Here is a 26531-nt window from a genome sequence, read left to right as displayed (position 1 = left end):
GAATAAAGTTCTCCCTTAGAACCTCCACAAGGAATGCAGCCCTGCTGACACTTTGATTCTAGTGCAATGAGACATGTATTAGAACTTCTACCCTACCAAGCTGTAAGATAAAAAATCTGTGTTACAGGCCGGGCGCGGTGGCTCAAGCCTGTAATCCCAGCACTTTGGGAGGCCGAGACGGGTGGATCACGAGGTCAGAAGATCGAGACCATCCTGGCGAACACGGTGAAACCCCGTCTCTACTAAAAAATACAAAAACTAGCCGGGCGAGATGGCGGGCGCCTCTAGTCCCATTTACTTGGGAGGCTGAGGCAGGAGAATGGCGCAAACCCGGGAGGCGGAGCTTGCAGTGAGCTGAGATCCGGCCACTGCACTCCAGCCCCGGCGACAGAGCGAGACTCCGTCTCAAAAAAAAAAAAAAAAAAAAAAAAAAAAAAAAAAAAATCTGTGTTACTTTAAGCTACTAAGTTTGTGGTAATTTGGTACAGAAGCCTAGTATGTTGTTGTTGTTGTTGTTTTTACTATCAGGGCCTTCTCTCTTTCAGAATAATGTTAGTGAGTTTCACAATTTTGTTAAGCATATCCATAATCTGTTTCATTTTATTACTGAGTAGTATTGCATTGGATGAATATACCCAAGTTAGTTTTTTCATTCTCCTGTTGATGAGCTTTTGAGTTCTTTCCAGTTATGTACTACTATGATAAAGCTGCTATCGGCAGTTTTATACAAGTCTTTTTGTGGATAGATGAGCCTCCATTTAAGGGAATGGTATCAGATATTGAGTTTCTATAGCCCTTAAACCAAACAGTATAGGGAAGCGCACATTCTCACCCCCCAGAAAAGCAGTCAATGCCTATATGTTCCTGAAAAATATCTTAGCCTTCAACATCCCAGTGTTGTGGAAATCATGTCTCCTGGCAAAAACCTAACAAAATCAGGTTAAGAAAGCCAAGATACTGTAATATATAGTTAAGATTTTAAAACAAATTAATAATTCTGCTAGAACCAGAATAGAAAATCAAAATGCCAGTAGCAGCACCACTAATGGTAAAGGGAGGTAAATGTATCCATTCATTGATTGCAGGGGGAAAGTTATTGAGTATTCACTTGGGGCTAACAACATCATGCTAGCCCGAGATATAAAGAACCTGTTGATAACCTAGTAGAGAAATGGACAGATAAGCAAACCTTTATGATTTGGTATTTTAAAGAGTTGATCATGTTATTCAATGGCTGTTATGGAAATAAAGAGGACTGATACCCTTAAGTCCACATGGTGGGTGTGGATCCTGGAAGATTTCTGGGAGAAGAGAATGTCCTAGTTAAAGAGAACAGTCTAAAGTCTGGAGGCAGGAACTCGTGGGCATGGTTAAGGAACAACAGGGACCCAGTGAGCATTCAAGGACGGTGGACTTCTGCCTCCTCAGAGATACATTGTAAGGACAGCAGAAACAGAAATCCTTTGAAGCACTGTTGACAGCTGTTTTGAAACCTCATTTCTTGGCTTCTTAATTTAAAATAATTTAAATAGGAGACACATGGCGTAGAGTAATTTATTGCAAAAGAAAAAGAGTATTTTGAAAGTTACATGCAGAAATAGACAGTACACCCTGAGAGAGAGAGAATTCAGGGTGGGCTGCTCGTAAGGGTGGTGCAGCGTTGATTATTGCTGGAGAAACTCCCTTTATGAGAGTCTTACATGGTTATTCATAAGGAGATGGGAAGAAGTGTTACTAGTAAGCAAGTTCTGGGTGGTCTTCTGGGTGCACACGCACAGTAGCTGGTCATACTTGTTCATATGTCGCATGTCTCATTAGCATCTGAAATCTCCACCCAGGAGTGTGTTTACTATTATACTGAGCAAAGCGTCAGTTTGAAGACAGGTAAAATTAAAATATGCATGCTTTTTACAAGGCAAAATCCCTACTGAAGATAGCTTTGCTTGAATGAACTCAATTCCAATGCGAATACTGACTGTGTTGGCCGTACAGTCACCATGGTTGCTGCGTTCCAAGAACATGGTCGTTTCCTTGACTACCTATCGTGCCTCAGCATTACCATGTACTTGTGGAGAAAAACTCGCAGCAGGGACCAATGAATAAGGTGCTCTGAGAGAGTACAAACATCACACTGAAATCCTTTCAATTACTAAAAGTCGCCCCTCTCTTTTTTCTGTACAAGCAGTTCCCTCTTCCTGGAATACTCTTTCCTTCCTTTCTTATCGCAAGTCCTAAAATTTCTCTTAGCATGTGTCTTAATTTGTTTTAAGTTGCTGTAACAGATTATCACCGACTGGGTAATTTATAACGAACAGAAATTTATTTGGCTCACAGTTCTGGAGGCTGGAAAGTCTGAGATTGAGAGGCTGTATCTGGCGATGGCCTTCTTGGTGCTTCATAAAATGGCAGAAGGCATCACAAAGCGGGGTGTGTGTGTGTGTGTGTGTGCGCACGCATATGTATGTGAAAGAGCAAAAATGCATGTGTGCAAGAGAAGGCGGAACTCAGTTTTATAACAAACCCACTCTCGTGATAATGAGCCCGCTCCCAAGATAACAATCTTTTCAGGAGGGCAGAACTCTCATGACCTAATCATCTCTTAATCACCCACTTCTCAACACTGTTGTATCAGGAATTAATCTGCCAACACATGAGCTTTGGGGGATACATTCAAAGCACAGCAGCATGACTATTGATTCTTTAGCTCTTAGTCTAATATTACATCCTCTTAGAAGTCTTCCCTGATGTTTTTCTGCCCCCACCCCCAAACTTGGAATGATGCTTCTGTTTTGTGTAACTATAGCCCCTCAGACTTTCCCGACCATCACTGTTGATATTATATTGTTTATCTAATTGTCTGGCTTCCCTGATAGGCAATGCAGCTGTAAACTCAGGAGTATTATTCCCATTTTACAGACATGGAATCTGAGGTACATTGTAGGGTAAAGCCTCTATTCCGCATCTATAAAACAGGAATGAAAATAGTACCTGTCTTAGAGAGTTGTCATGAGTACTGAAGGAGTTCATAGAGACAAGGCGGTTAGAACAGTAAGCCCTCAGTAGGTGATCTCATACTTGCCTCAAGACTTTATTCTCACCGTCATTTCCACTGCAGCAAATGCGAATTCCATTCTTCTAGCTGCCTGAGCCAAAAACCTTGGAGGCATCATTAACTCCTCTCTCCCTGTTGAACTCTACATTTAATCCATTAGGAAATCCTGTATTTCAGCTCTACTCTCAAACAAATGTATCAGAGTCCAGTGCTTTTCCTCAGTGCCCACCCTGGGCTGGGCTACCATCCCTCTCATTGGGATTATTACAAAAGCCTCCTCAGGGGTCTTCCTGCTTCTGCCCTGGCTTCCGCACTTGGCTGTCCACAGTGATCCCACTGAAACCTAAGCCAGAGTGGGCCACTTCCACTGAGATCCTTTTAGTGGCCCTCACCTTGCTCAGAGTCAAAGCCAATGGCCTGCAAGCGCTGCCCCTAGCCACTTCTCTGACTGCATCTGCAAATCTAATTTTTTCCTTTTTTATTCCTGGAGTCTCGCTCTGTTGCCCAGGCTGGAGAGCAGTGGCACAATCTTGGCTCACTGCAACTTCCGCCTCCCGGGTTCAAGCGATTCTCATGCCTCCCAAGTAGTTGGGACTACAGGCACGCACCACCAGGCTCGGCTAATTTTTGTATTTTTGTTAGAGACGGGGTTTCACCATGTTGGCCGGGCTGGTCTCGAATTCCTGACCTCAAGTGATTCACCCACCTCGGCCTCCCAATGTGTTGGGATTACTGGCATGAGCCACAGCACCTGGCCTGCAAATTTAATTTTGCTTCATCTCAACCACTTGATTACTTCACTACAGTCACAGGAGACTCCTTGCTGTCTCTTAAACACAACATACACACTCCTGTCTTAGGACCTTTGTGCTTGCTGTACTTTCCCCAGATATCATTACTGCTCCCTCACTCCTTTTTGTTCAAGCCATCAAGGTCTCCCTGGATTACTTTATATAAAACAGTCCCCACTCCTCTCCACACCTTCCCCACCCCTGCCCCCAAACTCTCAGTAATAACTCTTTAACTCTATTTCTTTTCATAGTAGTTATCACCATATACCTAGATATATATTTGCTTATTTATTAGTTGTTTATTGTCTTTCCCCATTTGAACATGAACGCCGTAAGGCAGGCATTGCTTTATGTTGTTCAATACTGTATTCCCAGAGCATAGGACAGAGCACGGCATTTAGCTAAGTGCTCAAAAAATATTTATAAATGAATGAATGATGATTTATATTTGGCACAAAAGAGGCCCACAATAGCTACTTGTTGAATGAACGAACAAATGAATATTGTAGAGATTCCCAGGAAGGGCACTGATAATGGGGGTAGGGGCAGAAGCTAGCACATGTGTCTGGAACATTGGCTGCATGGGCTGCATGTCCCCTGAATGATGGTTTTTCTCTAGTTAATTTTCTTTATGGGCATTTTATATGGTTTGTGGGACCACTTTTAAGTAGGCCACATGGTGGTTCTTGAACCTCAGTAATCACCAGAAATACCCACAGAGATTCTTATTTAATGGGTCTGAGGTAGGACTTGGGAATTTGAGTAACTTTGAGCAAGGATTTAACCCTCGGTTTCCTCATATTTAAAATGAGATTATAATATCATTTTATAGAGTGTCAGGATTAAAGAAAATCATCTATGCGAAGTGTTTCATACATAGTAAATATTAGATTCCCTTTGCTTCTGCTCAGGTTTTTGTTTTTGAAGGGGTGGCCTGCCCCTCCACACCTGTGGGTGTTTCTCGTTAGGTGGAACGAGAGACTTGAGAAAATAAATAAGACACAGAGACAAAGTATAGAGAAAGACAAGCGGGGGCCCAGGGGACCGGCGCTCAGCTTACAGAGGACCCACGCCGGCACCGGTCTCTGAGTTCCCTTAGTATTTATAGATAATTATCTTTACCATCTTAAAGATAAGGGAGTGGCAGGACAATAGGATTGTTTTTAGGGAGGAAATCAGCAGTAAGACATAAGAACAAGGATCTCTGTGACAGGAATAAGTTTAAAGGAAAATCCTGTGCCTTGAGATAAACCTTTTAGCAGCATTGTTTCATCCTATCACATGGGGATAAACCTTGGACAATACCTAGCTTTTCTAGGAACAAAGACACACCCTGCACGCCCAAAATCCATTAAACCTTGAGTTACCACAGCACATGTCTCTTGCAAGGACAAGGTTGGGGGTAGGGTCACAGATTAACAGCATCTCAAATACAGAACAAAATGGAGTCTCTTATGTCTACTTCTTTCTATATAGACACAGTAACAGGCTGATCTCTTTCTTTTCCCCACAGTTTTTGAGATGGAGTCTCACTCTGTCACCCAGGCTGGAGTGCAGTGGCGTGATCTTGGCTCACTGCAACCTCCACCTCCCAGGTTCAAGCGATTCTCATACCTCAGCCTCCTGAGTAGCCGGGCTAAAGGCTCATGCCACCACACCTGGCTAATTTTTGTATTTTTAGTAGAAATAGGGTTTCACCATGTTGGCCAGGCTGGTCTCGAACTCCTGACCTCGAGTGATCCACCTGCCTCGGCTTCCCAGAAGTGCTGAATTACAGGCGTGAGCCACCACACCCGGTCTGCTCAGGTTTTCTCTGAAGTTTAGAGGTTAAATTCTTATGAACAGTTCATTATACATGCTCTCCTAAAATTTAGTTTTGATTCATCTCAATCCAGATCTCTACTTTGAGTTGCAGATTTATTTTTCAAACAGAGTCAGTATCTTCACTTGAATGTCTCATAGAGGTATCAAACTCAACATATCTAAAGCCATTCAAAATTGTCCCCTTCTGATCTCCTCCTCCACATTTCCCAAGTCAGAAATGGCATAAGCTCAAGTTAGAAACTTGGGAGTCATTTTTTGACACTTTTTTTGCCACTACCTTCGGTGCATTCGATCAAATCCTTACAGTTCTATACCTGACCTATATCTTCAATCCACCATTGTCTCCTAATCTCCATTGCCTGCAAACTGGTTGTCACACATCCTCTGTTGCACCTTTCTTATTCATTCTCCACTTTGCAGCTGGAATAATCTTTATTATTATTTTTTTAACAGACGAGGTCTCACACTCCGCTGCCCACGCTGGAATGCAGAGGCGTGATCATAGCTCACTGCAGCCTTGAACTCCTGGGCTCAGTCAGGTGCGTGCCACCAAGCCTGGCTAATTTTATTTTATTTTTGTAGAGATGGGGGTCTGGGGATCTGAGGGTCTTGCAATGTTGCCCAGGCTGGTCTCAAACTCCTGGCCTCAAGTGATCCTCCCACCTCAGCCTCCCAACGTGCTGGGATTACAGGCGTGAGCCACTGCGTCTGGGATCATCTTTTACAAATGCAATTTCTCATGTCCAGATGGACCTTTTCAACTCTTCATTGGCTTCTTTTGTCTTTAGGATTAAGCCCAAAGTCCTTAACCTGACCCTCAAGGGCCCACCCACCTCTCCTTCCCAGGTAGCTCTCTCAGTCTAAGCACAGTGGCCTTTTCCCAAAGCCTTCACAGAACCGCTTCCTACCAAAGGGCCTTCAAACCTGCAGTTTCCACAGCTAAATGCACTGCCCACCCCACCCCCTTCTCTCTGTTGCCTGCCCTAACTCCTTATTCTTCAAGGCTGAGATTTAATGTCACTTCCTCAAGGAGATCTTTCTTACCCCCTAGCACAGACAGGCTCCTTTGTTATACACTCTCATAACTCTCAGGCTTTTTTCCAGCAATCACAACAGCATTACTACACAGCCTCATTCCAAGCCACTTGCTTCACATTTGAAGTTGCCAGCTGTCAGACGGGAGATGAAGTAGCAATGGGATTGTTGTTGTCTGCACCCATTAGGACCCTGTTTTTCACAAGGGGGCATTTCCTCATCCGATTCCAATGTGAGTTATTTTCAGGGCTGAAATTTGATTTAAATTTGAATTCCAACTTGAAGCTTAACATAACTCCAAAGTACTACTTTGTGGTACTGAATGAAGAAGATAAGTAGAAGGTTGCCTGCCACATGCCATGTAATGCTCTGAAGGACAGTAGAAACCACCAGCTTGCTCAGAAAAAAATGGTGGAAGAATTTTCAAAACCAAGAGAGGCTGGCTTCTGTATATGCTTTGTGTAGAAATCTTGAAAGACTACACACTCAGGGGAGGAACACTTACTGGGTGGAACTTCTGCCAGACTTTCAAGAGCAGCTACTTTCTAATGATCTGTAATTCAAAAAACAACCAGAACAAAAACCAGTTGGAAATGCAGTCAAAACATTGCTTTTCCATATTCCTTGCAATTATACTTTCATTTTTAGGTAGTGAGGAACACCAGGATGAACCATTATAAAAAGCATGACTGCAGATGGCCAAGAGTGATACGGACGCACCCTTCACCCTGAAGGTGAAGGTTAAAGCTCAGAGTCTGATTGCAAAGGATAAGGGGGGAAAAAAAACAACAACAAATACAAAAAACAAAACCTGGATAAATGTATGCCGGTGTCCTTCAGCACCAGAAAAAGCTGCTACTAAATCACTGGTGTGGGTTGGAATTGGTAGAGGCTTTGATTTGAGGAAAAGAGTATCATTAGCTGTGTCATTTTGAGTTGTTTTAGAGACAAGGTCTCACTCTGTGTCCCAGACTGGAGTGCACTGATGCGATCACAGCCCCCTGCAGCCTTGAACTCCTGGGCTCAAGCGATCCTTCTACCTCAGTCTCCTAGCTACTTCGGGTCTCTCTGTGTTTACTCAGGCTGGTCTCAAAATTCCTGGCCTCAAGCGATCCTCTCGCCTGGTCCTCCCAAAGTGTTGAAGTTACAGGCATGAGCCACCAATCCTAGCAATAGCTGTGTAATTTGTAAAGTAACAGGCTTCGTACCAACACCTTGCTTTTGTTCACTGTAGTATCCCTGGGGTGTGTCTCATTCCCTGAATCATACACAGTAGATGCTCAATAAATAGTTTTGTAAATAAAATAAATGAGCTCTTGGATTTACCTGCAGACTTTGGATCAGTTTGATCTAGGTTTAAAAGCAAGTGTGGGGAAACTTGAAAAGCCTGGCACCCCAGCCAACTCCTCAGCGCCCCGTGTGCTTGGCGCCTACACCTGCCTGGCACGGGGAGGGTGCTACGGGGCTGCCCTAAACCTCACCCCTTCGGCGGTGGTCCCTGCCCTTCTCGGCTCCTGCACTGCCCACACTATGCGCTGCCGGGCCGAAAGACACGTGCTTCGGTTTTAACCCCTGTCTGCAAGAAATGTGACCTCAGCCAAAAACAGGCCGCTGGTCTGAGAAGAGAAATCATGAGTCATGGATTCGGGGGTTCGGACCTTGGAGCAGGCGGTGAAGTGGGCGTGCGTGGGCTGGTGGGGAAGAGGGCTGCGGAAGGACGCCACAGCCCTTCTCTCCTGGGCAGGATCCCCAGAAAACTGCCCCCTCGCCGTCGTCCAGCGCCCCCGTTCCCGACAGCTGTCTGCCAGGGCGCGGCCGGGGTCCGGGCGGGGCGGCGCTGTCGCTCCAGATCGCCGCCCCGCGGGCCACATCACCAAGGCCCGGGCTTCCCCGGCGGCGGCGCGGCTGCGCTTGCGCGGGACTGCCGCGCGGGGGCGGGGCGGCAGGGAGTCAGGGGGCCGCGGGCGCCGGCGGCCGGGCTGTCAGCTCTGAGACGCCGCGGAGCGAGGAGGCGCGGGAGCAGGAAGGAGCCGTGGGCTGGGAGCCGCTGTCCTCCCCGCCACCACCGGTGCTGGGGACTAGGTGAATGCCCCTTCCATCCCCCGCCCCGGGTGTCTCGGTCCGGTCTGAGGAGACGGGGACCCTTCTCACACCGGCCGCTGCCGCCGCCGCGCTCCGGCACAGGTGACGGTGGAGGGGAAGTCTCGGCTTCAGCCGCTGCACCGCGTTCGGGCGCATCCCAGGTGCAGGAGGGAGGTGGGGCCGAGAGGCCTGGGCTCGGGACCCGGCGGCGGGGGCGCGGGGAGCGGTGGGAGCGGTCCCGCCCGAGTCGCCGTGCCCCCTGCGGACGCCTCCCGGGGCCGCCGGGTAGCGCCCGAGCCCAGGCCCCCGCGCCTGCCCCACATCGGGCGATGGGAAGCTGCTCCGCGGCCGCCGCGGATGAGCGGTCTCGGGCGCCCAAGGCAGGGGCAGGCGGCGGGTGGTTGACTGAGTGATGGCTGAAGGTGAGCTGGGATGGAGATGCTGCGAGGCTGGCTCGGGCACACCCCATATGCCTGTTCAGGGCTCCGCGAGGGCCCCGTCACCCTGTTCTTTCATTCTTCTCTTTATATATATGGAGGATATCTCAATTTTAAAAGCCCAAATGCTCATTTATAGAGAGAGATGACACATATGTATGTGCTACCTATATACATTGATATGTATATTACGTATATATGTCATCTTTTTTTGTAGTGGACAATTTTTAAATTGAGATATACATCACATGCCATAAAACTCATTCTTCTAAAGTGTGGCTTTTAATATATTCACAAAGTTTTCCAAATATGACCACTATCCAGATCATCATCCCCAAAAGAAACCCTGTCTCTCTTAGTAGTCACTCCTCATTTCCCCTTGACCCCACCCCACTAGCCACCACTAATCTACTTGCTGTTTCTGTGGGTTTGCCTGTTGTGGAAATCTCATATAAATGGAAGCGTACAATATGTGGCTTTTTGGTCTGGCGTCTTTCACATACCGTAATGTGTTCAAGTTTCACTCATGTTGTAGTATGTATCAGTACTTTACTTTTTATAGCATATTAATATTGTTGTATCAGTGTACCACATTTGTTTATTCATCAGTTGGTGAACATTTGGGTTGTTTCCAGTTTTTGGCCATTGTGTGTAATGCTGCTATGCACATTTGTGTACAGGTTTTTGTGGACATGTGTTTTCAGTGCTCTTGGGTATATATACCTAGGAGGGCAATTGCTCTGTGTTTAACTTTTTGAGGAACTGCCAAGCAAAGCAGCTGTACCATTTTACATTCCCACCAAGCAGTGTATGAGGGTTCCAATTTCTTCACATCTTCCCCAAGGCTTGTTACTTTTTACTGGTTATTTTTTATTATAGCCATCTTAGTGAGTGTGGAATGGTATCTCTTTGTGGTTTTGATTTGCATTTGTCTAATGAATGGAGATGCTGAGCATCTTTTCATGTGCTTATTGGCCATTCATATATTTTCTTTGGAGAAAATGTCTGTTCATATCTTTTACCCATATTTTAATTGGGTTGCTTGGCGTTTTCTTTTTCTTTACTTATTTACTTACTTATTTATTTATTTATTTTGGAGACTGACTCTCAGTCTGTCACCCAGGCTGGAGTGCAGTGGTGCAATCTTGGCTCACTGCAACCTCCACCTCCGGGGTTCAAGCGATTCTCCTACCTCAGCCTCCCGAGTAGCTGGGACTACAGGCATGCACCACTTTGCCTGGCTAATTTTTGTATTTTTAGTAGAGACATGGTTTCACCATGTTGGCCAGGTTGGTCTCCAACTCCTGAATTCAAGTGATCTGCCCACCTCGGCTTCCCAAAGTGCCGGGATTACAGGCATAAGCCACCGCGGTCAGTCTGGGTTGCTTGGCTTTTTATTGAGTTTTATTGTTCCTTTTTTTTTTTTTTTTTTTGAGACGGAGTCTCGCTCTGTCACCCAGGCTGGAGTGCAGTGGCCGGATCTCAGCTCACTGCAAGCTCCGCCTCCCGGGTTCACGCCATTCTCCAGCCTCAGCCTCCCGAGTAGCTGGGACTACAGGCGCCCGCCGCCTCGCCCGGCTAGTTTTTTGTATTTCTTAATAGAGACGGGGTTTCACCGTGTTAGCCAGGATGGTCTCGATCTCCTGACCTCGTGATCCGTTCGTCTCGGCCTCCCAAAGTGCTGGGATTACAGGCTTGAGCCACCGCGCCCGGCCCTATTCTTCCTTTATGGAAAAAAATTCTATTAATAGGTTTGGATACTGGCACTGACTTGAAAAAAATCCAGCCAATCTGATACTGAAAAACTTAATGCTTACTATTGGGTAAAGGTTGAATAAGTGCCACTTCAGTCTGTAAGAATACCCTATGTGTTCATTCTTGGACATCTTACTGCCCCTTTACATTTACTGCCCTGGTGTTTTGAGCAAGGCTACAGAAGGCATATTCCTGACTGGAGTCAAGAGAGACCACCCTTAATTGGTACTTTCATATATTCTATGCTCAATTTGAAAATCCCTGTTATCACGTTAATTGCAAGTAATTTATATTGGTGGCCAGCTGAACAAACTAACAATAAATGGCAAGAACAAATTACTCAAATTTTTATATGTTTAACTTCTCAGTAAAGTGGAGAATCTTGTTTTCTTAAGTTTGTGCAGTGTAGTTTTTATTACAATTATGTTCATGTGTGGGTGGTAAATAACTATTTTTGATGGCACAAAGGTTAAGAGCCACTTACAGCTAAATGAATGCTGCTGTGCTTATTTCATGGTTAATTTCTGAGTGCACACAAATTCACCATCAGGTCTTTCATAGCAAAAAACACCTAAAAAGTCCTGATGTTACCTCCCAGGAATTCAAACTCAATTTTCCACTGATCTAATATGATTGTTGATAAAGAAAAAAGTTATCCAATGATACTTGTTTTTTTTTTTTTTTTTTTTTTTTTGAGACGGAGTCTCGCTCTGTCACCCAGGCTGGAGTGCAGTGGCCGGATCTCAGCTCACTGCAAGCTCCGCCTCCCGGGTTCACGCCATTCTCCTGCCTCAGCCTCCCGAGTAGCTGGGACTACAGGCGCCTGCCACCTTGCCCGGCTAAGTTTTTTTTGTATTTTTAGTAGAGACGGGGTTTCACCGTGTTAGCCAGGATGGTCTCGATCTCCTGACCTCGTGATCCACCCGTCTCGGCCTCCCAAAGTGCTGGGATTACAGGCTTGAGCCACTGCGCCCGGCTATCCAATGATACTTGTTAAAGCATGGTAAAGAAGTCTATTCAGGACGACTGTGATAGGTGAAGGGACCATGGAATGAGATTTTGCAGTGTGGGAGGAAGACTAGGCTCAATTCTGAATATGGCATGGGCAAATGGGAATTTATAGCCAAGGAGCAGTGTTATGGTCAGTGGACAGAAAAGTACTGAGAGGAAACATCGGGGGTAATGGATATTCAGACCAAACCAACCTAACAGGATTCTTGCTGAAGACAGGCCAGGTGATCAGACACCACCTGGGGGACAGTGGAAGATGAGGAACCTAATCAGATTGTGAGGTTAATCAGGCAGCAAGGGTAATCAGAAAGCCAGGGCCGGCTGGGTGCAGTGGTTCATGCTTTTAATCCCAGCACTTTGGGAGGCCGAGGCGGGCTGATCACCTGAGGTTGGGAGTGCTAGACCAGACTGGCCAACACGGTGAAACCCTGTCTCTACTAAAAATACAAAAATTAGCCTGGTGTGGTAGTGGGCGCCTGTAATCTCTGCTACTCGGAAGGCTGAGGCAGGAGAATTGCTTGAACCCAGGAGGCGGTGGAGGTTGTAGTGAGCTGAGATCACGTCACTGCACTCCAGCCTGGGTGACGGAGCAAAACTTTGTCTCAACTTGGAAAAAAAAAAAAAAAAAAGCGAGGGCCAAGAGTCAGGGGCTCTTGCTAAACTGACTTAGCAAGGTTCTTTGATAAAACCGCATTTTACAAGGAAGTGCGCAGATGGGCCTAGGAGAAGGTTCAGGAGCCTGAGTAAAATTTCGTCAAGAAAAGAATCTTTGTCATTGTTTAAAAGTATACTTCCCAATTTCCAAAACTTTATGGAAATACAAGTAAAGGTTTTCCAATGGAAATAATAGGTAAGCAACTGATAAAAAGCGTGTGAAGCACAGCCTTACTCTGCTCATCAACCTACACATGACAAAATGATGGATATATGAATTAACCCTTTTATGCCCCTGCCTTTATTTAGAAGAATGAGGCTGGTAATTTCAGGTTTATAACCCAAAATGTGTTTTCACTTTGTTTTAACTAATGAAATTATTATCAAACATATTGAAAATATCAACTATCCAACCTAATATTGATTGTTACCAACTTACTCAATGATGTACAAATATCCTGCAGCTACAGATGTTTTCCCAAATTGTCCTTCTCTGCCTCCTGGAGTTTTTAGTGGCTCTTATTGGGAAGGACTGAAAGTAGAGGGCAGTGACAATTGGAGGTATCCCTGAGAAGGGATACAATTGGAGGTATCCCTGAGAAGTGACAATATGGAGGTATCCCTGAGAAGTGATGGTCACAGCTGACCTGTCTCCTTTATGGTAGATGAGGGTAGAGACCTCTTTTCTTCTCTCTGAACGTACTATAGTTAGATTTATTTAGCTTAAAAATAACAAATATAGCACTATTTAGATGGAAATGACTAGAACTGTCAGTTACTCTATTTTAATGTGAATGGATTTAATCAGATTGCTTTCTTCTTGGTTAGCTACACTAAGGAAGTGGGAGTTTTGATTTGAGGAGGGATAGGAGATGTAAGTATTATGGGATCATGGAACATTTTGGAATTTTGGGCAAAATTTGCCCTATTTCTGAAAGTGAGGATGTTAAAAATGGAAAGCTTCGGCTGGGCGCGGTGGCTCAAGCCTGTAATCCCAGCACTTTGGGAGGCCGAGACGGGTGGATCACGAGGTCAGGAGATCGAGACCATCCTGGCTAACACAGTGAAACCCCATCTCTACTAAAAAATACAAAAAACTAGCTGGGCGAGGTGGCGGGCGCCTGTAGTCCCAGCTACTCAGGAGGCTGAGGCAGGAGAATGGCGTAAACCCGGGAGGTGGAGCTTGCAGTGAGCTGAGATCCGGCCACTGCACCCCAGCCTGGGCGACAGAGCAAGACTCCGTCTCAAAAAAAAAAAAAATAAAAAAAAAAATAAAAATGGAAAGCTTCAGATAGCGTGAGGGATCTGAAACATGAGAAAAGACTGAAACAATTTGGAAGGAAAGGTTGTAGGATATAAAGACAGATTCGATTTATTTAGACATTTTTGCCCAAGAAAAATGTCTGAATAGGAAAAGTGGGAACCTTTTCCTTCATTTGATCCCTCTTCCCTTTTGCCTGCCTGCTTCTCCATGCTAACTGTTCTAGGACCTGGAAATCAGACTGGGATTACTGTTGTTCGTGTTGAAGCTTTCAAGTGTGCTAGTTACACCCCTTTTCTCTCCAGATTCTAGTCAAATTGAGATCAGACTCAAGCCAGATGAGGATTTAAATACTATTAAAATAGTAGTGTAATTTTCATTTCTGATTAAAGCTAGATTGGGGAACTGAGCTTAGACTCATGCTTACTGTTCTTTCTTAATTTACCTACACAGATGAAACTGTTGCACCAGGAAATGGAAGGGAAAGTCCTGTCCTAAGGAGCTTATCTTGTAGGAGTTACAATGGAAAGGAAAACTTTCTGTCCTTGAGGGCACAGCAAGTCCAAGAGAGCCAGTGAGAGCTCAGGGGTGGAGCCTGTCTGAAAAGTTGACCTTTATACCTATCCTAGCAATTAGATAAGTCACTTTCCTGCAGGAGGAACCAGTGATGGGGGTGGAGAGAAAGAAAAGTGTTCCTTTAATCTTGTTTTCTCCTACTTAGAGGAGTGCAAGTTCTGTTGTCATTGCAGAGAGAAGTAAACAGCCATCCTCTAAGTATGTTATGGGAAATAGTGTTTTGTAGGCTAGCCTAGGAACTAATTCACCATTTATAAAAATGAACTGACTATATATTTTCCTTGGAAATAGCTAAATCTCTTAGAAACTTTTGAGTGATTATTTTACTGTGTGGTTAAATATATAGATTATTCAAGTATATTTCCTTGTTTTACCAGTACTGGTTAAATATTTATGGAATGTCTAATACATAACAGGCACTGGGCTAGGCTTTGGGATTCTGTGATGAACAAGAATGGGTCCTTGCTCTAGTTTACTACCTAGAAAAACAATTAGTACAAGTTCCATTACAATAAAGCATAATAAGCATTGGTTAAGTGTAGAGTGCTTTGGAACGACAGAAGTAGGGGAACTTATCTATGAGGGCCAGGGACATGATGTTTAAGAGCTGAGATCTTAAGTTGAATAGGAAGTAGCTAGGTAAAAGGGAAGAGTGAGGTTGACCAAAAGTGTTTTGAGCAAAAAGAACATGTGGAAAGGCCAAGAGGTGTGCGAATGTGGTACACTAAAGTGACATATTTTTTTCTTTAACTGCAGGCACCTACTAGTAGATTGTGAAAGCAAATTAGTGAGTTGTAATCCAGATTTTTTTTTTTTAAAGAAATACAGTAGAAAATCAGGGTGTGTCACTCAGATACTTACTGGATTGTAGGAGTAAGTAGGGGTGTTTATGCAGGATTTAGTTAAGTTGTTAAAGAATTTGGATTTATCTATCTTAGTGGAAATAACAAGCTATTGAAAAGTTCTAATTGGGGGCTGATTAGAGATCTTTAGAAAAAGATCTCTTTGAGTACTTGGTCTTTCTTAACTCGAATGTAAACTTCAAATTCATTGGCCCAGCATTACAGGTATTCCAAAACCTGGTTCCAATCTATTTCTTGTAAAAAATCTTCCCACTGTTTTTGTTATTAGAATCTCCCAGTTCATAAAGATTCGTTTGCCTAAGTACCTTTGCACCAAGACCAAAAGGTCTGTGAGAACAGATTTCTCTGCCAACTAGTATAGTGCCTGGCTCACCATAGAGACTAAGCAAATCTTCGTTGATAGAGTCTAACTACCTTTAATATGAGGAACGTTATGCAGTAGTAGACATGACGTTGCTGTTTCTAGTAATGTCTGCTTTGGGACAAAGAAAAAGTTTTCATTCAAATTTTTTTTTCTCAGTTGAAATCATCTTAGTGATAGAATTGCATACATTTATTAAAAGATAATTTAACAAAGGTCATTCTTATATTGAAACAGTAGTAGAGATAATAAAAAGGACAATGAACATTGTGGTTTTGATGTTTCTTCTCCCAGGGAGTACAGGGCAGTGACACAGATTGCTCACAGGAGCAGCCAATCCAGAAATCATTTCTGTTTTGTTTGAATTTAGAGGCATTCTCTGAGCACTCACCCAAAGGCAGTTTTAGAAAAATGGCTAAGGACAAAAGGAATAAATTATTAGGTTGGTGCAAAAGTAATTGCAGTTTTTGCAATTAAAAGTAATGACAAAAACTGCAATTACTTATGCACCAACCTAAATGGATGAAAATATATCAATCATATGAGCTTAATGAAGAGTCAACAGTAAATAGATTTTGTTCTTACAAATGAAAATAGAACATCCATATAGCCTAAAGAATTTACAAATAAGAATTTAATGATGTCAGTTTGTTGCCAGAGAATGAATGATTCTACTGTCACAGTATTATGACTTCACAGAATTAAATTGTGAAACCCAACCATAGAGGAAGAATTCTTTCAGTGTTTGGTTCTGATCAGTGGTAAAATAAGTTATGATAAGTTCATGAAAGGTAAGGAAATTTCAGTTCTGATTCAAATTTATCTTACTAAATTTTTGATTTGTGAAAATTTTGCTAATTAATTTTTAAGTTAGGGTTTATGTATCTTAAACTGGAATGCCAAAATCAAATTTTGCTAATATGGGATGGCTTTTAAAAAGCACTCAGAGAATTTTATCTTTTTATATTCCCCAGAGTCTTATTTTAAGCAGTACATTGTAGAACTAAATGGAAACTGTTAACTTGTATAAATTTCTCCTAAGGAAATAACTCTAAATATGGGAAAGTATTAGGCACAGAGATATTCATTTTCATTGCAAGGTAATTTAGCCAAATAATGTCCTGCTATAGGGAAATTATTTACTAAAATATGGCAATCCATTTGAAAAAGTTTAACCGTTAAAAATTCTTTTATAGAGCAGTAGTTTCTTCCTGTTAATTACTTTTTAAATTAAAAAGTAAAAAGTACTCAATTTAAAGAGAAGTTCAAATAATATAAAAATATGCAGAATCAAAAAAAGTGAAAATGGTATTTCAATCTTGCTTATATTACTGCTTACCCCTCCCCCAGCCACTTCAATCTAGGCATACCCAGTTCCTTAGAGGTAAATGCTTTGAGCACTTTGGTATTTGCCTTGCAGATCTTTTTCTAATCCAGTGGTTTTTAAACTGTGAGGAGGAGTTTCAGGGTCTTCTCAAGTTGGATAACATGGGGACCCAGTGGTTGGAAACCAGGGTGCTTCAATGGGTACTATTTTGCTTTTATAAAACTGTTTTATTTGTTAGGATTTCACATAGGGTTTAATTTAAATAAAGGGTTCCTCTGCATTGAAAATAAAGGTTTAGCCAACCACAGTTCCTGTAGTCCCAACTACCTCAGGAGACTGAGGTGGGAGGATGGCTTGAGTTCAGGAGTTCGTGACCCACCCTGGGAAAAGTAGTGAGACTGTGTTAGTCCATTCTCACAGTGCTATAAAGAAATACCCAAGACTGCCTAATTTATGAAGGAAAGAGGTTTAATTGACTCACAGTTCCGCATGCGGAGGCCTCAGGAAACTCATAGTCGTGGTGGAAGGCAAAGGGGAAGCAAGGGCCTTCTTTACATGGCAACAAGAGAGAGAAAAGTGTGAGGAGCGAAGGCAGAACAGTCCCTTATAAAACCATCAGATCTCATGAGAACTCACACACTTTCGCGAGAACAGCTTGGGGGAATCCACCCCCATGATCCAACTACCTCCGTCCAGGTCTCTTTCTAGACACGTGGGGATTATGGGGATTACAATTCAAGATCAGATTTGGGTGGGGACACAACCAAAGCATATCAGAGCCCCTGTCTCAAAATTAAAATCAATGAATAAATGGAAGTTTAAAAACAACTGTCCTAATTTAGAAAACAAAGTCCTAAGCCCCCTAGTCAGGCATTCCATGTCTTCCCCAAGTTTCTCATTTTGCTGCTTGGTCATATTGAATCTTCTCTTCATATCTTCCCATTTTCCCATCATTTTCTGCCTGATTACCGTTCACCTCATTGAAAGGCACTTTTCCGTCTCTCCCCTCCCAGCCTCCCCTCAATTTCTCTAAATCTTACCTTTCCTTAAAGGTTCAGTGTACCAGCCAGGCACGGTGGCTCACGCCTGTAATCCCAGGACTTTGGGAGGCTGAGGTAGGCGGATCACCTGAGGTCGGGAGTTTGAGACCAGCCTGCCCAACATGGAGAAGCCTTGTCCGTACTAAAAATACAGTATTAGCCAGGCGTGGTGGCGCATGCCTGTAATCCCAGCTACTCAGGAGGCTGAGGCAGGAGAATTGCTTGAACCCAGGAGGCAGAGGTTGTGGTGAGCCGAGGTTGCGCCATTGCATTCCACCCCGGGCAACAAGAGCGAAACTCTGTCTTTAAAAAAAAAAAAGTTTAGCTCACCATCATTTTATTCATTCCTCCTTTCAGCTTGTAGTTGGTGAACACTTACATTTTGTCCAATACTGTGTAGGTAATATGCAGAATTTTATAGCAAAAGCTCATAGACTAATAAAGGATGATCTTAATGTAAATAGGTGAAATAATGTGTTATAAAGCAAGAGCATTCTGGGAGCAGGTACTAAAGTTTTAAGTGGTCTCTTATTTCTTCCACACTGTTTTATATTGGTACTTATAAACAAGGCAATTTATGATATTACTTTTCTGGATCTTCAGAAAATATTTGTTCATTTTATTTATTTATTTATTTGTTTGAGATGAAATTTCTCTCTTGTTACCCAGGCTGGAGTGCAATGGTATGATCTCGGCTCACCGCAACCTCTGCCTCCTGGGTTCAAGCAGTTCTTCTGTCTCAGCCTCCCGAGTAGCTGGGACTACAGGTTTGCGCCACCATGCCCAGCTAATTTTGTATTTTTAACAGAGACAGGGTTTCTCCATGTTGGTCAGGCTGGTCTTGAACTTCCAACCTCAGGTGATCCGCCTACCTCGGCCTCCCAAAGTCCTGGGATTACAGGCGTGAGCCACCGTGCCCAGCCATATTTGTTCATTTATTGAGTAACAGAAGACAGTGCAGAGATAGTTCACTTATGAATCAGAGGTGAAACCTGGGAAGGAGCTATTTCCATTCTTGAGCAATAAACTGTGTTCAAAAATAACTTGAATCCAGTTTACTGGGTTCCAGTGTTGGGCATGAAAGGAGCTGAGAGGGAACACTGATGATACACCTTGGTTCTATCATCCTCGTGCCCATGGCTGCGTACACTGTTGCTGGAGGATTAGAACACAGAGAAATATCTGCAGTGGCTTCCTTATCATTAACTGGTTAGTCAGAAAGTCATGAACTCAAGTCCTGTGTCTTTATCTTACTAACGTTGTAACTTTGGGCATATTATCTAACCTCTCTGAGATGCAGTTTTCTAAACTGTAAAGGATGAACATACCTATCTTCTAGGTTTTTCACAAAAGATAAAATGAGGTCAGTATATATAAGAGAAACCGATTCTTTTTGCTTTAAGTAGTGTTGATGTAGATAGAATGGGTGATCTCCTTTCCTTTAGGTTTAAGTTTTTACATATTTTGTAGGACTTATTGATTAGAGTTTAGTTCTTTGGAGCAGCGCTTTTTTAGTCTGAGCGTGGCATTTTGATAAGCTATTCATGTTCCTGGTAAGTGTAAATGATATAGTAAGCAAATTAGGCCAAAGGACTACTTCCTGGAGAAATAAACATTTTTTTCATCATTATCCAATGTATTCTACTGGGACTTAACAAAGGGCTACTGTTATAAATATGACAAAGAAAGCAAAATTTTTAGGGATCCCTAGCTCCCAAAAGCTCAGCTGCTACATTTTATCTGCTACGTTTGCCTGTCTTTTAGATAAGAAACAATAAAGAATTTCCATAACAACAATTTTAATTATTTCAGAGAAAAGTCAGCAAACTGTGTTGTCACATTTCTAGATTAGTGGAGTTTCAAAATGACCCCAGGCAAACTCATGGTGGATTCTAATGCTTTCATGAGTTCTGGTTGAGTAGACTTAGTTCATTAGCCCAGGATAACCCTTATTGTGTGAGTTAAGATAATCTGGTTTATTTGTAAGTTATAAAAATGTTATTTAGATGTCTTTTGTGAATTAAAATATATGTGAGATATGATATTTAGATTAAAAAAAACAGTATTAGGGCTAGTTCCTAATCCAACTTTCATTGTCTTTTTTTCCTTTTAAAACATTGTGATTCCCTGAAGACTTGTACTTTTTGGTATACATATGTACTGTTTAGTATGTATTTATATTCGTCAGTGCACACACATATATATATGTAAAATATGTATGTAACTTAAAAATATACTGGCAGTTTAATGAAAAATAGAATGTTATATAAAATATAAATACTAAAATCCAGTTGATTTTTTAATAGAAAATTAGAACAAAACAGTTTATCTTAAAATTAAAAGCCAGTGGCCAGGCATGGTGGCTCACACCTGGAATCCCAGCACTTTGGGAGGCTGAGGCGGGTGGACCTGAGGTCAGGAGTTCCAGACCAGCCTGGCCAACATGGTGAAACTTCGTCTCTACTAAAAATATAAAAATTAGCCGAGCATGGTGGTGTGCACCTGTGGCCCCAGCTACTCAGGAGGCTGAGGCAGAAGAATTTCTTGAACCCAGGAGGTGGAGGTTGCAGTGAGCCGAGATAGCACCGCTGCACTCCAGCCTCAGCAACAGAGTGAAACTCTGTCTCAAAAAAAAAAAAAAAAAAAAGATAAAAATAAATTAAAAGCCAGCAATTCAATACAGTAATGTACAACATTTTTGTGATTGTATGACATAGTATATTTCATTAGTAAGAAGAGAAAGAGGTGGGAAGTTAGATTTTGAGCCTTTTATGAAAATGTGTAATAATAGTGATGAATAGTAATAATATTAGCTAACATTTATTGAAGTCTGTTCTAAGCACTTTATATGTATTAAGTCATTTAATCCCCACAATAAACCAGTGAAGGAGATGTATTTACATGAGAAAACTGAGGTATGGAGGCATAGGTCCCACCGTTTGTGAAAGTCGGGATGTAAGCCAGTTTGACTCTGAAGCCCTAGCTCTTAACTGCTCTTATTATCATTATCGTGTTGACACTTCTTGACAGTTAATTTTTGGAAGCAGATTGTCTCTCTTAATTGAAGTGTAAAGATTTGACAAATAAGTCACTTGAAATTCCCCCATAAAAATCACTCAATACAAGTCATATTTCATCAAATGAAAGCATTGCAAACATCTCAGTAAACTTTGTACAATTTCAAACATAGCATAAAGTACTTGCCATAAAGATTCCACATGAATAATACAACTTTAAATAAGTAGTTAGTATTCTCTTTTTAAAAATGTGCCTGGGCCAGGTGTGGTGGCCCATACCTGTAAACCCAACACTTTGGGAGCCCAAGGTGGGAAGACAGCTTGTGGCCAGGAGTTCAAGACCAGCCTGAGCAATGTAGTGAGACTGTCTCCACAAAAACTTTTTAAAAATTAGTTCCAGTGGCGGGGCGCGGTGGCTCAAGCCTGTAATCCCAGCACTTTGGGAGGCCGAGACGGGTGGATCACGAGGTCAGGAGTTCGAGACCATCCTGGCTAACACGGTGAAACCCCGTCTCTACTAAAAAATACAAAAAACTAGCCGGGCGAGGTGGCAGGCGCCTGTGGTCCTGGCTGCTCGGGAGGCTGAGGCAGGAGAATGGCGTAAAAACCCGGGAGGCAGAGCTTGCAGTGAGCTGGGATCCGGCCACTGCACTCCAGCCTGGGCGACACAGCGAGACTCCGTCTCAAAAAAAAAAAAAAAAAAAAAAAAAATTAGTTCCAGTTACTAGGGAGGCTGAGGTGGGAAGATTGCTTGAGCCCAGCAGTTCAAGGAAGAAGTGAGCCAGGAACACACCACTGCACTCCATCCTGTTCCTCCTGGGCAACAACGTGAGACTGTATCTCTACAAAAAAAAAAAAAAAAAAAAAAAGAAAGAAAAAGAAAGTGCCTGATTGAAATTTGTAAACTTAGTTATGGGATTTTGTTTTTTTGTTTTTTTGTTTTTTTGTTTTTTTTTTTTTTTGAGACGGAGTCTCGCTCTGTCACCCAGGCTGGAGTGCAGTGGCCGGATTTCAGCTCACTGCAAGCTCCGCCTCCCGGGTTCACGCCATTCTCCTGCCTCAGCCTCCGGAGTAGCTGGGACTACAGGCGCCTGCCACCTCGCCCGGCTAGTTTTTTGTATTTTTTAGTAGAGACGGGGTTTCACCGGGTTAGCCAGGATGGTCTCGATCTCCTGACCTTGTGATCCGCCCGTCTCAGCCTCCCAAAGTGCTGGGATTACAGGCTTGAGCCACCGCGCCCGGCCAAGGGATTTTGATTGTTTAAGGATTTTATAACCTGAATTTAAAACTCCTATGCTACTTCTTAGAATAAAAAATCTATTCCTTTCTCAATCCCTGGGAACAATGCTTGATATGCAGTTGAAGCATGTTTGAGTGCTAGAAAGGGTTGCCAAAAAAGATTTTTAAAAATTTAATGTTTTATCATTTTTAAAAAACAATGAAGTAGAATTCATGGGGAAAAATCATACCTTTTTGTGACTCTTTTTTTTTTTTTTTGAGACAGAGTCTCACTCTGTGCCCAGGCTGGAGTGCAGTGGCGCCATCTCAGCTCACTACAAGCTCCACCTCCTGGGTTCACACCATTCTCCTGCCTCAGCCTCCCGAGTAGCTGGGACTAGCGCCTGCCACTACGCCCAGCTAATTTTTGTATTTTTAATAGACACGGGGTTTCACCGTCTTAGCCAGGATGGTCTCGATCTCCTGACCTCGTGATCCACCCACCTCAGCCTCCCAAAGTGCAGGGATTACAGCCATGAGCCACTGCGCCCTGCACCTTTTTGTGACTCTTATACTTGTTTTGTTTGGCGTTATTTTCATTTTGAATTATATTTGATGGTTTGAAGGGAAAATACACCATGGACTTGGTGTATCACCTTGCTTCACCTTGGAGGTTGATGGTTCATTTGTAGTTATTTATTCACAAGTATGTAACCGATATAAAATATAAGTGAATTATGGCTATGAAAAAATGGAGTACAGCAGAATTCTGAATTGTCTGAAAGTATTTAGGATGTATTAATTGAATGAAGGCTGTCACCTTTTATTTAAAGATAACTGTAGAATATTGATTGAGAAAATTTTTTGGATATGTTATGAAATGGAAAAAGCAGGTTGGAAAGCAGTATGTCCAATTTGAGCCTATTTTTGTTTTAAACGTGTATTTGGAAAAAATATAATAAATTTATATATACCAATATGTTATCAATGACTATCTCTGGATGGTGGATTTTCAGGATAAACAGTTTTTATTTATCTTTTGTTGTTTCTTTTTCTTTTCTTTTCTTTTTTTTCTTTTTTTTTCTTTTTGAGATGGAGTCTTGCTCTGTTGCCCTTGCTGGAGTGCAGTGGTGCGATCTTGGCTCACTACAAGCTCCACCTCCCACGCTCACGCCATTCTCCTGCCTCAGTCTCCTGAGTAGCTGGGACTACAGACCCCCGCCACCACGCCCAGCTAATTTTTTGTATTTTTAGTAGAGACAGAGTTCCACCATGTTAGCCAGGATGGTCTCAATCTCCTGACCTTGTGATCCCCCTGCCTCGGCCTCCCAAAGTGCTGGGAATACAGGTGCTACTGTTCCCAGCCTTCTTTTCTTTTCATTATTTATTATTTTTATTTATTATTTTTTTTGAGATGGAGTCTTGCTCTGTTGCCTGGGCTGGAGTGCAGTGGTGTGATCTCAGCTCACTGCAGCCTTGCCTCCTGGGTTCAAACGATTCTCCTGCTTCAGCCTCTGGAGTAGCTGGGATTACAGGTGTGCGACATCACGCCTGGCAAATTTTTGTATTTTTAGTAGAGACAGGGTTTCACCATGTTGGCCAGGCTGGTCTCGAACTCCTGACCTCAGGTGATCTGCCCACTTTGGCCTCCCAAAGTGCTAGGATTACAGACATGAGCCACCATGCCTGACCTCTTTTTTTCTTTTTCTTTTTACATTGAATACATATTACTTTTATGAAAAAAATTAAAACAATGGGAGAGAACTCTATGCCAGTGGATATTAGAAACACACTTTTAAATAATCCGGGAAAGAAGGGTAGTTGGGAATTTTTATGAGCAAAGATCACTATATGACAGCTAAATTGGCCTTTGGGGTGGTTTTGAGAATAGTTTTAGCCTAAATTTCATTTTGGGCTTAGAACCCTCCAGAAAAGAGTTCTTTTGAGACGGAGTCTCGCTCTGTAGCCCAGGCTGGAGTGCAGTGGCCGGATCTCAGCTCACTGCAAGCTCCGCCTCCCGGGTTCACGCCATTCTCCGGCCTCAGCCTCCCGAGTAGCTGGGACTACAGGCGCTGCCACCTCGCCCGGCTATTTTTTTTTTTTTTGTATTTCTTAGTAGAGACGGGGTTTCACCGTGTTAGCCAGGATGGTCTACGATCTCCTGACCTCGTGATCCGCCCATCTCGGCCTCCCAAAGTGCTGGGATTACAGGCTTGAGCCACCGCGCCCGGCCAAGAGTTCTTTTGAAAACAAACCCACAAACTGCCATTTGAATGAAATAGTGCTCAGCCCTGACCAAAGAGTAGAAGAGAAACTTGATTGCAGGAGTAAAGAACTCAGAGTTAGGTCATTGTTTTAACTTGATGCCCAGATAATTGAGTAACATGATACTGTGTACCTGTGATTTACGTAATCTCAATTTAGTCTCTTGTGATGAGTTGGTGCACCTGAACTGATTTATGGAAAGTGCAGTTTGGGGAAGGTAGAAGATTGGCCTCATCCCCTGGGTGGTGCCATTACGAAGGTGTCCCAGAGAGGGAAGGTGATGTTAGGCCACCACCTGAGGAAGACCTCGGTGTGGAGGCTGCCCACTTTATCATCTAATGGGAGGTAATGTGCTTCAGTGCCACCAGTTCATGGTAGAGTGCTACTTCTCTCTGGGGATAGGGGAAAGAGAAGGGCTTAGTGGATGAGTGCTCCAAGTAAGTATTTAAGATGTGATAGCCGTGAAAATTATGAGATATTCGTGGTCTAAGATTGTAGAATAAAAATGATAACCTTATAGATGGCAAGTAATTGTTTTCTTTTACATTTTTTTTCCCGCAGTTACAAAATTTAATAGAGTGAAAACAGAGCTCCCATACAAAGGGAGGGGACCCAAAGAGGGTAGCCGTTGCTGGCTCGACTGCCTGGGTTTATATCCCGATCATTGTCCCTCCCACTGTGCTCTCAGGTGATAGATGATTGGCTATTTCTTTACCTCCTGTTTTTGCCTAATTAGCGTTTTAGTGAGCTCTCTTTACTACCTGATTGTTTGGGTGTGAGCTAAGTTGCAAGCCCCGTCTTTAAAGGTGGATGCAGTCACCTTCCCAGCTAGGCTTAGGGATTCCTAGTTGGCCTAGGAAATCCAGCTAGTCCTGTCTCTTAGTTCCCCCTCTCAACTTGGAAAACTCAAGTGCTGTTGAGGACGTTGGCTGACGACTGCTCTAGCTGCTTCCTGCTGAATTGGGGTGTAATAGGGGTTGTGCTGTTGAGATTTCCTTGGGAAGGGTGCCTTCAATGTCATTAACATCGGAGCATGGGCTAGCAGGCTGGTCCAGGGGTCCTGGGTAGATCTTAGTCATGGACTGCATCTGGGGCTCCATTTGAAGAACAATTTGTAGCTTTACAGCTTAGATTCTGGAAGAGACAAACTTAACAAGGAGGTTAAAGATACAGGATCCAAAGAGGAATAACAATATTATAGCTGCTAGAGGTCCTAAGAAGGGGAGAATCCAGGGCATCCATTGGCTGAGGAGGCCCCAGGGTCCAGTGTTTTGAAGCTCCTCTGTTCTACATTGTATTCAATTTCGAATTTCTTTAACTTTCTCAGCGAGGATTCCAGATTGATTAACATAATTTACTTTTCTTAAAAAGATGATTTTGTTTTTCTTCTAAACATTGATACGTTGGCTCCCTTTCTGCCTTTCTCTCCTCTTAAAAAGAAGGTTTTTGCTTTTTTTTCCTTTTAAACTTTAACCCATTGGCATCTTTTCTGCACCTTAAAATTCTGGAAGCTTTTAACTTTCAGTTTAATTATACAGAGTCAAGTGTGTATTTTAATTTGGTCCCAGAGTGGGTTTTGCATTTTAAAAATTGAACTGTGAGAGTATAAAAATGTGTTAAGGATAAAGTATGAAAGTATACTTTTATATGAATCCTGAATAACAATTTCTAGTCATTTGAAATGCTAATGAACTGCAGTTATTTAGTTTCTAAATTTAGCTATTTCAGATTTATAAGTGCCAGGGAACTCACTATTTCTTGTAGGTATTTTTTATAAGCTGACTCTGTGTAACAAGATAGAGTACATAAGAATAAAACATAAATAATACAACTTACAGAGTACCAGAGAAAATAAAACTAGGAGTATACCATTAGATGAGTAAGTCAGTTATGAAATTTGAGTCTCAGATGTAGCTGTAAGTTTCCTCACTGCTAAAGTAAAAAAAGCTGGCTCAATTTTTA

At 42.8% G+C, this 26531-nt stretch overlaps 1 protein-coding gene across 7 annotated transcripts in view; it reads left to right on the top strand.

Annotated features, from left to right (window-relative positions):
* Nucleotides 1-8683: 8683 nt before the first annotated feature.
* SLC41A2 (solute carrier family 41 member 2) overlaps nt 8684-26531 on the top strand; it is a 144995-nt gene continuing 127147 nt past the window's right edge. For 4 of the 7 annotated variants that reach the window (XM_015152658.3, XM_015152651.3, XM_077954832.1 and 1 more), the window contains exon 1: nt 8684-8784. The gene's annotated coding sequence lies outside the window, so the exon portion shown is untranslated. Of the gene's footprint in view, nt 8887-24720; nt 25007-26531 lie in introns of those variants that run through there. The other 3 variants (XM_028829818.2, XM_015152655.3, XM_015152652.3) reach the window with 3 other exon arrangements.

The sequence above is a fragment of the Macaca mulatta genome, chromosome 11, assembly GCF_049350105.2.
Source record: "Macaca mulatta isolate MMU2019108-1 chromosome 11, T2T-MMU8v2.0, whole genome shotgun sequence".
In the NCBI taxonomy this organism is placed as follows: domain Eukaryota; kingdom Metazoa; phylum Chordata; class Mammalia; order Primates; family Cercopithecidae; genus Macaca; species Macaca mulatta.
This window is presented reverse-complemented; position numbering and strand designations above follow the sequence as displayed.